Here is an 11,247-nt window from a genome sequence, read left to right on the forward strand (position 1 = left end):
GGCCACCGAGACTCTTCCAGAGTGCGAGGCGGGAATCGAACCCGCAAACCGAAGGAGTGGGTCCAAAGCCTACGCTTTAGCCCCCACGACCATCGTCCCACTACAACCTGCAGTACCAATTACGTATTAACTCTGACCTCTCTAACACACTGCTAGTTTTTATCAATCAAGTATCACAAACTGTCGGACAGCCAGTAAGTCGCGTTTGACGCACCCGTAACTAGCGGCTGACCAGACGTTCTAGCCTGGGGCTAGCCAGAACAAATTTCATTTTTTGCCATGCCCAGGCCTGAAAGCCCGTTCAGCGCCAGAACATTTTTCCACGTGGGTCGTTATTCGTCTCGTTTACAGAAGCAGATTTTTATTTTTTAGATAAAAAATGAAAACGTCTGGTGATGCTAATCTTGCAATTTTTTGATATTTTTATGTGGTCTATGAACTATTTTACGATTTTAAAGATTCTTTAATTTTCGAAGCGTTAAATACTTTCGAAGCCTTTGTGTTGGACCAAAGTGATATTTGTTTTAAATGACAGGTTATCCACATTGGATACCTCCATTTTTACTCAAAACCCAAAAATAGAAATCGAAAAACAATTTTGTTGACTCCTATCTCTACCCTTTTATATTATTTGACTACTTTTTTAAAACTAATTATATATAAATAATGTTATGCAACATTTCTCGAACCAAACCGAAAAAAAGAATGAGGTCGAAGATAATTGGGCTAAATAAAAATTAGGCCAGATGGTAATTATTAAAAATTAGAATTATGTCAAATAGTAATTCCAAAAAGGTAGAATTAGGTCAACTTATAATTCAAAAACAAAAAGAATTTGTTCAAATTCTAATTCGGATTAATAGAAATTAGGGTGAATTGACATTTCGTCAAATTATTTAATGGTTTAATGTTTTATCACAATTTTTTAAATGATTAAGAAATATGCTTCTTGAATTCAGTTAATTGTTTTTTTCCTTTTAGTGTACTTTGAAATTCAATTTCAATCCAAGAAATGTACTATTATTTTGTTACTAAAATTTTTGTTTTGATTTTTCAATCATGATAAATACTATTTTTTACAACAATAAAACAATGACATGTTTCTTTGTCTTGAACTAAATTAAAAAAAGGTTATTGTCACATTCTGTAGCAACAAAACTTTTTTGCACGATCAAGGTGATAAGATTAATTTCAACATTTCGAGTCTTTCCTTATAGACAAACTTGTAGGAGCACTCATAAAAATATTTCCGTAATTTTGTTTATTAGTTAACATTTTGGATGCCCATTTTCCTCTGCTTCCAGATACTTGCATACTAATAATAGTAAAAAAATTAATATCTCAAAGTCAGTCATTATCCAGAAAGTACAGTTTGAGAAATTTATAATAATGTCCAAGATCGATATGTATCCAATAATACATTTAATTCTTTCACGATGATTCATTTTGATAAACAGAGATATTCGCGTTCTTGAACACGTGTTTTGAAAATGAAAAACTACATAGAAAATAACAGTACAATCTACACCTAATAAGACGATACTCTCAAGTATAAATGAAAATGTCTGTACAAACCAAAATCTTACAATCAGTTTTGAAAAATAAAATTGGTACTTTTTCCTGGACTCTTTATTTGAGATTTGGCCACCTTGCTTCTTGAAAGTCATTTGTGAAAGATGGCCCTCCCACAGGGGGCTCGAGTAAAGGGGCCTGATTTATTTGAAATTACGTTACCCAACGGCGCAGGACGGCCCTGGTAATGCGCGTTACCTAATTGAGAAACGCAATGGTCGGTGAGTTATCGCCATTGGCGAGAGTCACCTCGACGCGATGACTTGGAAACGCGCCTTGCAGAACCGCGCGAATAGTTTTACGGCTCCAGAAGGGACATCCTAACCCATGCGTCCTGCAATCCTGCATCCTACGTCTTGCGACAACGCGACTCAACCCGACCACACGCGTCGACAAGTAGATAAACTGATTGAAATACGACCTGCATTATCTATCTCCCCTACCAGCATCCTTCTCTGCACCTCCCTTTGACTCTTTTGCTTCAGAAAGATGTGTGCATTCAACGAAACGGCCCCCTGCCCTGGTCAAGTAGTCATTCTTAACTGTTGGCTCTTGAATCTTAGGACATGTCTTTGAATCTTTTAGTCTTCCTTGGTCATTCTAAGTTCATTCTAGAATCTGCATAGGTACATGTCTACTTTGCCACGTGTAGCCAGTGGTTAGATGCTGAGATGGTGAGATACTTGACATAGTAACCAGTCTTTGCTGCCGCTCACCGAACTACTGAATACAACGACTGGCTCATGACAGAATGACACTGCTATTTAACGACTTCCAGTCTTATAACTCTTCGTGGTCCAAAGAGACTCCTGATGTTAAGTATCTTAAGTCTATCTTTTAAAATTCGATGCTTCATGGATAGACTTTTTACACTTTCCAGGTGCGAAGGGCACGAGTTTAGAGACTTTGGTCTTGTAGTTCAGGCATCTGGTAGGTTTTTTGCCATGTAAATGTTTTAACAAGGACTAAGTAGAGTGCGATTTTTTCACAAAGTTGCTGTTCGAGTTATTCTGACACAAATTTCTAGATTTTCTGGAGATTAAAGAAAAAATTTGGAGGTACGAAGTGTTGCAGGTAATCGGTTACCCAGGCTAAAAGTTAGCCGATTACTCCCAACTGAGGTAAATATCCCGTGCTTACAAGCCTGTAATCTATAACATGTCGTCTCTAGCGGATTCCGCCGGAAATATCTACGATTCACTACAATAAGTTTACACCAGTCGTAGTCACCTTGTTGCACAGAAAAAAAAACGAAAGCTAAAGTTTACATCAATTTCAGATGATTCATCGTAACAAAAATTAACCTTGCTAGATAAACTTTACATGAATCGAAGATAATTTCCGATTTTTAACCTCGTCTAGATTATCTTTCGCCTCATGATCGCTCCATCTTTATTCGAGGTGCAGCGAAAATTACGACGCTAGCGCTATCTATGGTCGTTTAACTTCAATAAATTGGAGAGAAATGGGGATTCCCATCTGTCAGTTTCTTTTTGCGCCTTTTGCTCAAGGGTAATAAATAAGTTCTAATTCGCCAACAATAGTGTAATTTATTTCAGAGGAAATATACCAACAAGAACAAATATTTTTTTCGTTTTTTTCTGTTGCTGATTCTACATGTTTGGCCGAAATTTGCTCACTTCAGCGTGGCGTAGTAGACGAGATCAGAATTAGTCTCCTAACCTCGATGAAACTGTCGCCGAAATATGCTTAATTTTTAACCTTGCAAGTCTTACCTGCAACAAATTTTAACTTTTGTTTTTCCTGTTGTTTTAAAACTTGTGTGCCGATGTACAGCTAAAATTCACTCGTACTTTGCTTTTTTCTCATTGCTGCTAAGAACGCCGCAGCAGACGACAGATTTTATTTCATCGTAGGATAAACTTTCTCCAAATATCATATAAACTTTAAAGTCAGGAAATTTTACATGCAACAAAATTAACTTAAGTTTTTTCTTTGTGGTGATTACCTCACTTCGTACATTACCTGCAACATGTCATGCTCTCAGTTTTTTTGTGTTAGCACTGTTGTGAAAAACAAGAAAGCGGCAATTACATTTGGGATTTGTCACCTGATTCGCAATTGTTTTCCATTTAAGAAATATTGAAAACAAATGCAAATCGGGAGGCCAAATCTCACATGTAGTTACTGCTTTCTTATTATGTACGATACAATTAAACTATACAACATTCTAAGCAAATTGACCATTTATTCTTTTTTTTCAAGATTGGACTTACCTCAAGTCATTATATCTATATATAAATTGCGGCATTATTTTGTAACTTAATTAGCTTCAGTAAGTTACGTCCATCAAAGTAAGATTACATGTCTGTTTTAAGGTAAATATTGTGTTACTAATTAAACATAATATCCAAGTGGGCAAAGCGAAAAAAAGGTTCTTTAGGAATAGGCTCAATTACTATTGAGATCCTTTAGAACCCCAAGTGTGGTATCATTTAGACTTTAGAGCTCATTTATCGTTTTATGTTACTTTTTAGCAAGTGAGGTTCATTTTTATTGCAGCTTCTTCGGAATCAAAATGGGTATCAATGGAAACTTCGGTTTTTTCTGTGAAACAAAAGGTATGTTCTAACATGTGGAAAAAATACAAATACCGAGCGCGTAGCAAGAGGTAAATACATAATCGTGAGTGAAGCGTGCCTCGTCAGGGGAGAATGTGCCCGCGCTGTGGGTACATTTATTTATTTATTTAGTATTAACATTCAACAGTAATCGCTTTGTCCCCTGTGCAGAAACTGTCAAATGTTTGCCTTACTTCTGACTTGGGCCATATCGGGCACCCCATTAATTTCAGGGCCCAAAGTGGGCTGCTTCCAAATCTCCCAAATTTCAATAATAAGTGTGAAACGTCAAAAATATTGCATTTAATAATTGAAAAAGTCACAAAATAAGTTAGAAAATGCCAAGGGCGAGCTCAAGGAGAGCGCGTAGGCATCGTATACTTAAAAATTTTCCTGAGTCACGTTTTAAAGACTATAGTAAGTAAATTTATGAAGCATGTTAGGATGAAACCTAACCTCGAAATAAAGTTATTTATTTATCAGAAAAAAGGAGAAGTAATATTTACTGTGTTGAATGTGAAAACGAATTAGATCAACAATGACGTCATAAGCATATTCATTTTTACGAAATTTTATGTGACTTAATATAATTCCCGTTATGGCCCCAATCGGGCCCATTTTAATTTATTTTTATTATTCCTAATTAAAAGGGATTCTTAAATAAAATAATATTAAAATCGTATGTATCACCTCCTAAACTGAAATTTAGTAATATAAAAATCAGATTATTAAACGGATCAGGATATGAAAACATTGGAGTATGTAGGACTAGAAACAAAATATGTGTTAAAAAATTTTTTTTGGAGCAAACGGAAAAAGCGAAAGATGCAATATAAAAGCCAGCATTAGTATATGATAAACTATTTAAGTAGTTTGCAATTTATTTTTGGCTTCAATTTATATATTGAACTTAAATGGATAAAGATATTTTGAAATAAGTGGATTATAATTATGCACTGGCTCTTTAAGTTATTTTTACAAAAACGAATATACTACAATAAAAAGTTTGTATTCACATACCGATTATATCAAATCACCTAAAAATACGTGAAAATAAATATGTTTATGACACTATTGTTGATCTAATTTGTTTTCACGTTCAACAAATTAATTATTATTTCCGGTACTTTTCCTATAAATAAATAACCTTATTTCAAGTTTAGGTTTCATCTTAACATTCTTGATAAATTTACCTATTATAGTCTTCAAAACGTAACTCAGGAAAATTTTGAAGTATACGATACCTACACACTCGCCTTGTGCTCGCTTTTGGCATTTTTTCCACTTATTTTTTCACTGTTTCAATTATTAATTGTAATATTTTTGACGTTTGACACTTTACATTGAAACTTGGGCGATTTAGATTGAACCCACTTTAGACCACGAAATAAATGAGGCGACATCTACTGTCTAGATTGGCTGTTAATCCGGGGTCTAGAAGGGGCCAAATTTAACATCCACAATATTGTGTGCTCGATCTGGTCCAAGTCGTAAATAAGGCAAATCTTTGGCAATTTCTGCACGGGTTGCTGTGTGAATACTTTTTACTTTACTTTTTAAACTTACTTCTTACTTTTTAAATGTAAGTTCAATGTATAAAATGAAAACAATATCATATTGCAAAATGCTTAAATAGTTTATCTTACACAAATGCTGGCTATTATATTGCGTCTTTCAAATTTCTCCGTTTGCTGCAAAAAAAGCTGTTTACTAAAGAGTTTGTTTCTAATCTTACATACTCCAATGTTTTTATGTCTGGATCTGTTTGATAAACTGATTTTTATATTTTCAAATTTCAGTTTAAGAGTTGACATATACGACTTTCATATTATTTTATTTAAAAATATCTTTGAATTAAGAATAATATAAATTAATTAATATGGGCCGAATTTGGGGCCAGGCCGGGTTATCTATCTAAACGCTGTACCTGGCGCCCGATCAGGTATCGCATTTCATTTCGAGCCTGTCCCCATCTAGAATCTAGATAGTCCGATTTGGGACAAATTCTGCCTGATCGGGCCTCGATCAGATCCGCATTGGAATTTCTGCACGTGCCGTGATGAATGTTTTATACATTTTTGGCTTTTTAAGCTTAAAAATGTGACACCTAATGAAATTTTGATAAAAAGGATATTTTGTAAAATTAATTTCTTCAGTTCATATTCTTTCACTGCGAAAGGCATCTTCTAGAGGTAAGTTTCACAAAGAAAATATGTACAAGAAATATACACAGAATATTTACACTGATTTTATTGGATATATAATTATACCATAAGCATTTAGGGGTGTCTCAAGAATGTGTATGATTAGAGTCTTGGGGGAAAAACTGAACTGATGTAGATGTTTAAAACAAGATCAGAAAAAATGTAAGAGATTCCTATAGTTATAAGAACCTGAACTGGAAAATCAAAAAATTAAACCTAAAGGTTCTTACGTTCCCTAGGAAGAAGTTTTCAGAAAAGTGGGATTGAATCCTCAACGACTACTTTATAAAAATGATTCATGGGAAAATTATAAACTGGCATCGATTTATTTGATTTCAGGAACAACAAGAATATTGATTACCTTTTACACGACCTTTGACAATTCAATCTCTTGCCCCTAGCCTGGTTCTAGCTTGTATTTCCTAGTGGCTATAGCGCGACCCTTGCTAGATTGCAGTGCTCCTAATTCTGTTTTTCTTCCTCACTACACATGAGTAACGTCGACAACAGGATTGGTTACCATTGTGCATGCGATGGGAACCGAATACATCTGAAGTAATCCGAACGTCGAGAATAACGGAACGACAAGAGAGTGTCAATCAGTGTCATGTTTTTGGTGTTTTTGATTAAAATACATTTTCGTGATTAGCTTAAACTGCTCGCTGTTATTTTTTAAATGCAAGGAGAGGGATTTGATCAATTTGTTATAGAAGAAAAACAAACCTTCCTAAAAATAAAATTGCGCTGAGCGGAATCGATAATAAACTAGATTCAAGCCAGGACCAGGCTCGGCGATCGAGCCTGGCGGTCGAGCCAGGCCCCGGCCAGATTTAGCGTTTCATTCTAGTTCGACCCAGGCTTGATCGCCAGGCCAGGGCCTAGTTTTTCCAGGCTTGGGCCCGCTTAGGCCCATGAACAAATCTCCACACGGGATGGGTTAGCTTTCGCAAATGATAAGGCCAATCAAAGTTGGATAGGCATATAAACTAGGGTAGGAGGATACATGTAGAGTAGAGCAGGGCCCATTATTAGAAGTAAAAATATATCAAGTAAAGCTAAAAGGACAATACATAATTCTATATTTGCATGGACTGTGGTGTACGGTACACAGTAAAAAAAAGTTTTAATGAAGCACCAATATCAGGGTACCATATAGATGCAACAGAAATTACCCTTGTGGTGTAAATGCTGCACCGTAATGTAGGGTACAGATTCCCAATCACTTGGGGTACGAAATGAAAAATGTCATTATCGACGCATAATCTACGCGTTCGTAACTTCTTAAATACTTTTCAAGATTTGAAATAGCCATGTTTAAATGCATTGTTTGTTATTTTGACAGATTTGCTAATTGTGTGTCATGGTCATTGAAGTTTAGCAGATGCGTTATTCGCACTTTGTATAATTGAGCCATTAGGTATTTCAGATCAGGTGGGGATATCCAAGATGTCTGTACGCTGAGGGGACATAGGACTAAACTTTATTTTTATAATAACTTGGAAAATAATTATTTTTCACGATAAGTGTACTCAGACTATTTAACAATTTAATAACTATTTAATTGAATAATAAAATTGATATGTTTTTTGTAACTGTGAAAAATATTTTTTTCTCAAGTTATAAAATAAATTAAGTTTCATTCTCTGCGATTTGTATTATTGCTTGGCCCTCATTGTACAGACATCTTGCCAGCTGACGTCACAACTTGAAATACTTAATATTAGAAATCTTAGCACATATATAACTGGAGGGAACGCGGCACTGGCAGTGTGATTGGCAAAATAAAAGAGACAGACTATGAGTTAGCGGGATACGTTATCTCTCTCGGGCAGCGAACTGATTGGCTGTTTACCATTCCCCTCTAAATGAAGGTTAAATAGTTTACATGTATGCGCAAGTAAAGAGCCATTTATGGAGCAAAATTGAAAAGACCAATCATGTTGCTGTGCGAGAGAGATAGCTTATCCCCCAGCGCCAGTCAGTGGTGGCAGAACGTGGATATCTCTGACATGCGCACTAGTTATTCCTGTGTATTTTTAGGTTATGTAAGGTGATGTGTCAATTTAAAAATACACAAGAATCACTACTGCGAATGCTCGAGATATCCGCGTTTGCTCACAATATGACTTTTTATTTTGAATAATTCGTACATTAATAAGAATACATAGTGGAGCATAGGCATGTTAAGATTACTAGAAAAGTAGAGAATATGGATGCTAAATTCCCCACGCGTGAAGTTCTTCGATATTTAAAGTGAAAAGGTCTTTCTATACGCGTAATCCTCAGATTTAACTGAATTTTAACAAAAACATTAGGAAAACGTACAAATTCAATTCTATCAAAATAAAAACTATTTGATCAAATTTTCTATTACTAGACATTAATCTAGAAAGTTTGAAATATTTTTCAAAGCATTACTTTATTATGAAAGTTTAATATTATGATACCATTTTAACATTATTATTATTTATAATCATAAGTTTAACTTCATTAATTAAAAAAATACTTATTTAAATTTGAATTAAACATACGATAACTGAATCTACAATTATTTAATTATACAATTATTATTTATGTGGTCTGGAGGAGATACTAGATACACATGGGAATGAAATCGGTTAAGATGATTCGGGCATGTTGAAAGAATGCAAGATATACGACTAAAGAAACAAGTTTATCAAGGTAAAATAAATTGCAGCGTGCCCAGAGGCAGAGCGCGAAAAAATGGTTAGAATGTATAATTGACACCCTAATTCGAAGAGACATAAGAAGCCATAGAAACACAAGAGCTTGTAGCAACAAATTCATGGACGTAAAGAAAGCTAAAGAAGTATGCCAGGACAGAAAAGTGTGGCAACAAATAGAGGATTTCAAAAGATTTAAAGGAATTTAAAAAGATTTTGATTTATCACAAAGGACTTTGAGGAATTTCGAGTAATTTTCATAACCTTTTAAAGCTTTTAAGTGATTTCTTCAAGATTTCAGTTAACTTTAGAGGGATTTTAAACATTTTAAGGGATATCGTAATATTTTGAAATTTTAAGGATTTTAAATAATTTTTAGAGATTTTAAAGAAAAATAAGAGTTTTTTATGGTATTTTGAAGATTTCAAATGATTAAAAGGCTTTTAGAAATATGTATGGAGTTCTAAGTATTTCAAAGGATGTTCACATTGTTTAAAAAATGTTAAGGGTTAAGGTTAAGGTTAAGGGTTCATAGTGTAAAAATTAATTTCAACAACTGAAACAGATTTCAATTAGTATATTTTAAAAATGTATTAGAAAGAGGAAACGCATGTGAGAAATTCTTTGAACATCCCTCTAACCAGCCGATAAGTAAAGATTTTTTAAGGTTTCATAGACCTCCCTATGCCCCAAAAAATCCGTATGTAATTAATGGACGTATCCATACGAAAAACGTCGAAAGAATCATAGCAACTTTTCAAGACATATTAGAGTGCTGAGTGAAATTCAAAAAGTTGACAATATTATTTCCCTAGAATATTATACGCTGGTCTTTTGAGGAATAGATTTTCTATTTACAGGGCTTTATTAAAGGTATTTTCTCCAATAATATCCTATCCGGCAACTATTTCTATTTTACAAAAAATTTTTTTAAATTTATCTGCTATATCATCAGAGATTGCACCTTACCGACAGTAGATCAACCCTCCAAACCATGAAGGTAGAAAATCTACACAATATCGATCAAGTTAAGAATCTTCAATAACAGAAAATGCTTAACGTTTTAATAAGACTAGATGGAAAATAATTTTTTTAAATTAAAATTAAAATTATTTCTTGAAAAAAAGATCCTACTCCATCTTCACTCCATTGGGAATCGAACCACAAAACTTCTAATTTCCAGTCAGGTGCTTTTCCTACTAAGCTATTATTTTTATTTTATCCCGAATTAAAATAAAATCGATTAAATATGAGTAAATGTCATCCGATAACGCGCCTCTGACTATCTTTTTTTTTGTATTTATGGCATCATATTTTTAATAGAAGGCTTAATATCTCATTGTTAACTTTCGAAACACGCTCCTATTTTTTTGACAACGTGGCATATTGTGGGTCTGTGAGACCCTGTGCACCTCTCCGCGGTCTACCATTTTAAAACTATTCATCCAATCAACTTGAAAAAATGTTCAGATATTCTTCAAACATTATTTAATTAAATTGTATTGTTTAAAAAAAGTAGTTGTTTTTATTAACATATCAAAAAAGTTATTTTAAAACACAGTTTTTTCCAATTTTCGTAATTCTCATCAAAATTTCTGCCTTAAAATATATTCCTGACAAAAAAATATTTCAGATTCTGAGAGACCCAGATTGTGCTGGTGGTTAAACGTACGCATTTTTTAGAATTATTAGAAAGATTACAAAATCAAGCTTCTTCTAGTTTCTATAATTATAATTTCAAAATTATAATCACCTTTTAAACTTTCGCGAGCTTTTATGTTATGCAGTAAAAAAAATAATACAGTAAAAAGTTTTCTTATTCTACAAACATTACTGATTTAGAAACCCGAAAAAATCATAAAACAATTCGTGGTCATACGGCAATGAAGTTTTATTATTAGCACAAAAGTTAGTTGCAACAAATGAAGTTATATGAAAAAAGTAAAATAATTGATATTCCTTTACACTTGAGTCCCGCTTTATCGACTGTGTCGGAAGTATCCTCAATGGTCTTCACGGTATCTTAGGATTCTCTAAGCCATGAACATTCAGGGCCGTCTGAACCATTTTTGCTAGAGTTTTGTCTTAGAAAAGTATTTTTGCTGTTGTATTTTGGCCATTTTGGTTTTGCAGTATCATATCGAACTGCAAAGGAAACTTTAACCCACGAGAACTGTGGTTAATTTTGTGTGGTGGGGGGGGGGG

The sequence above is a fragment of the Belonocnema kinseyi genome, chromosome 10 (genome assembly GCF_010883055.1).
Source record: "Belonocnema kinseyi isolate 2016_QV_RU_SX_M_011 chromosome 10, B_treatae_v1, whole genome shotgun sequence".
In the NCBI taxonomy this organism is placed as follows: Eukaryota; Metazoa; Arthropoda; class Insecta; order Hymenoptera; family Cynipidae; genus Belonocnema; species Belonocnema kinseyi.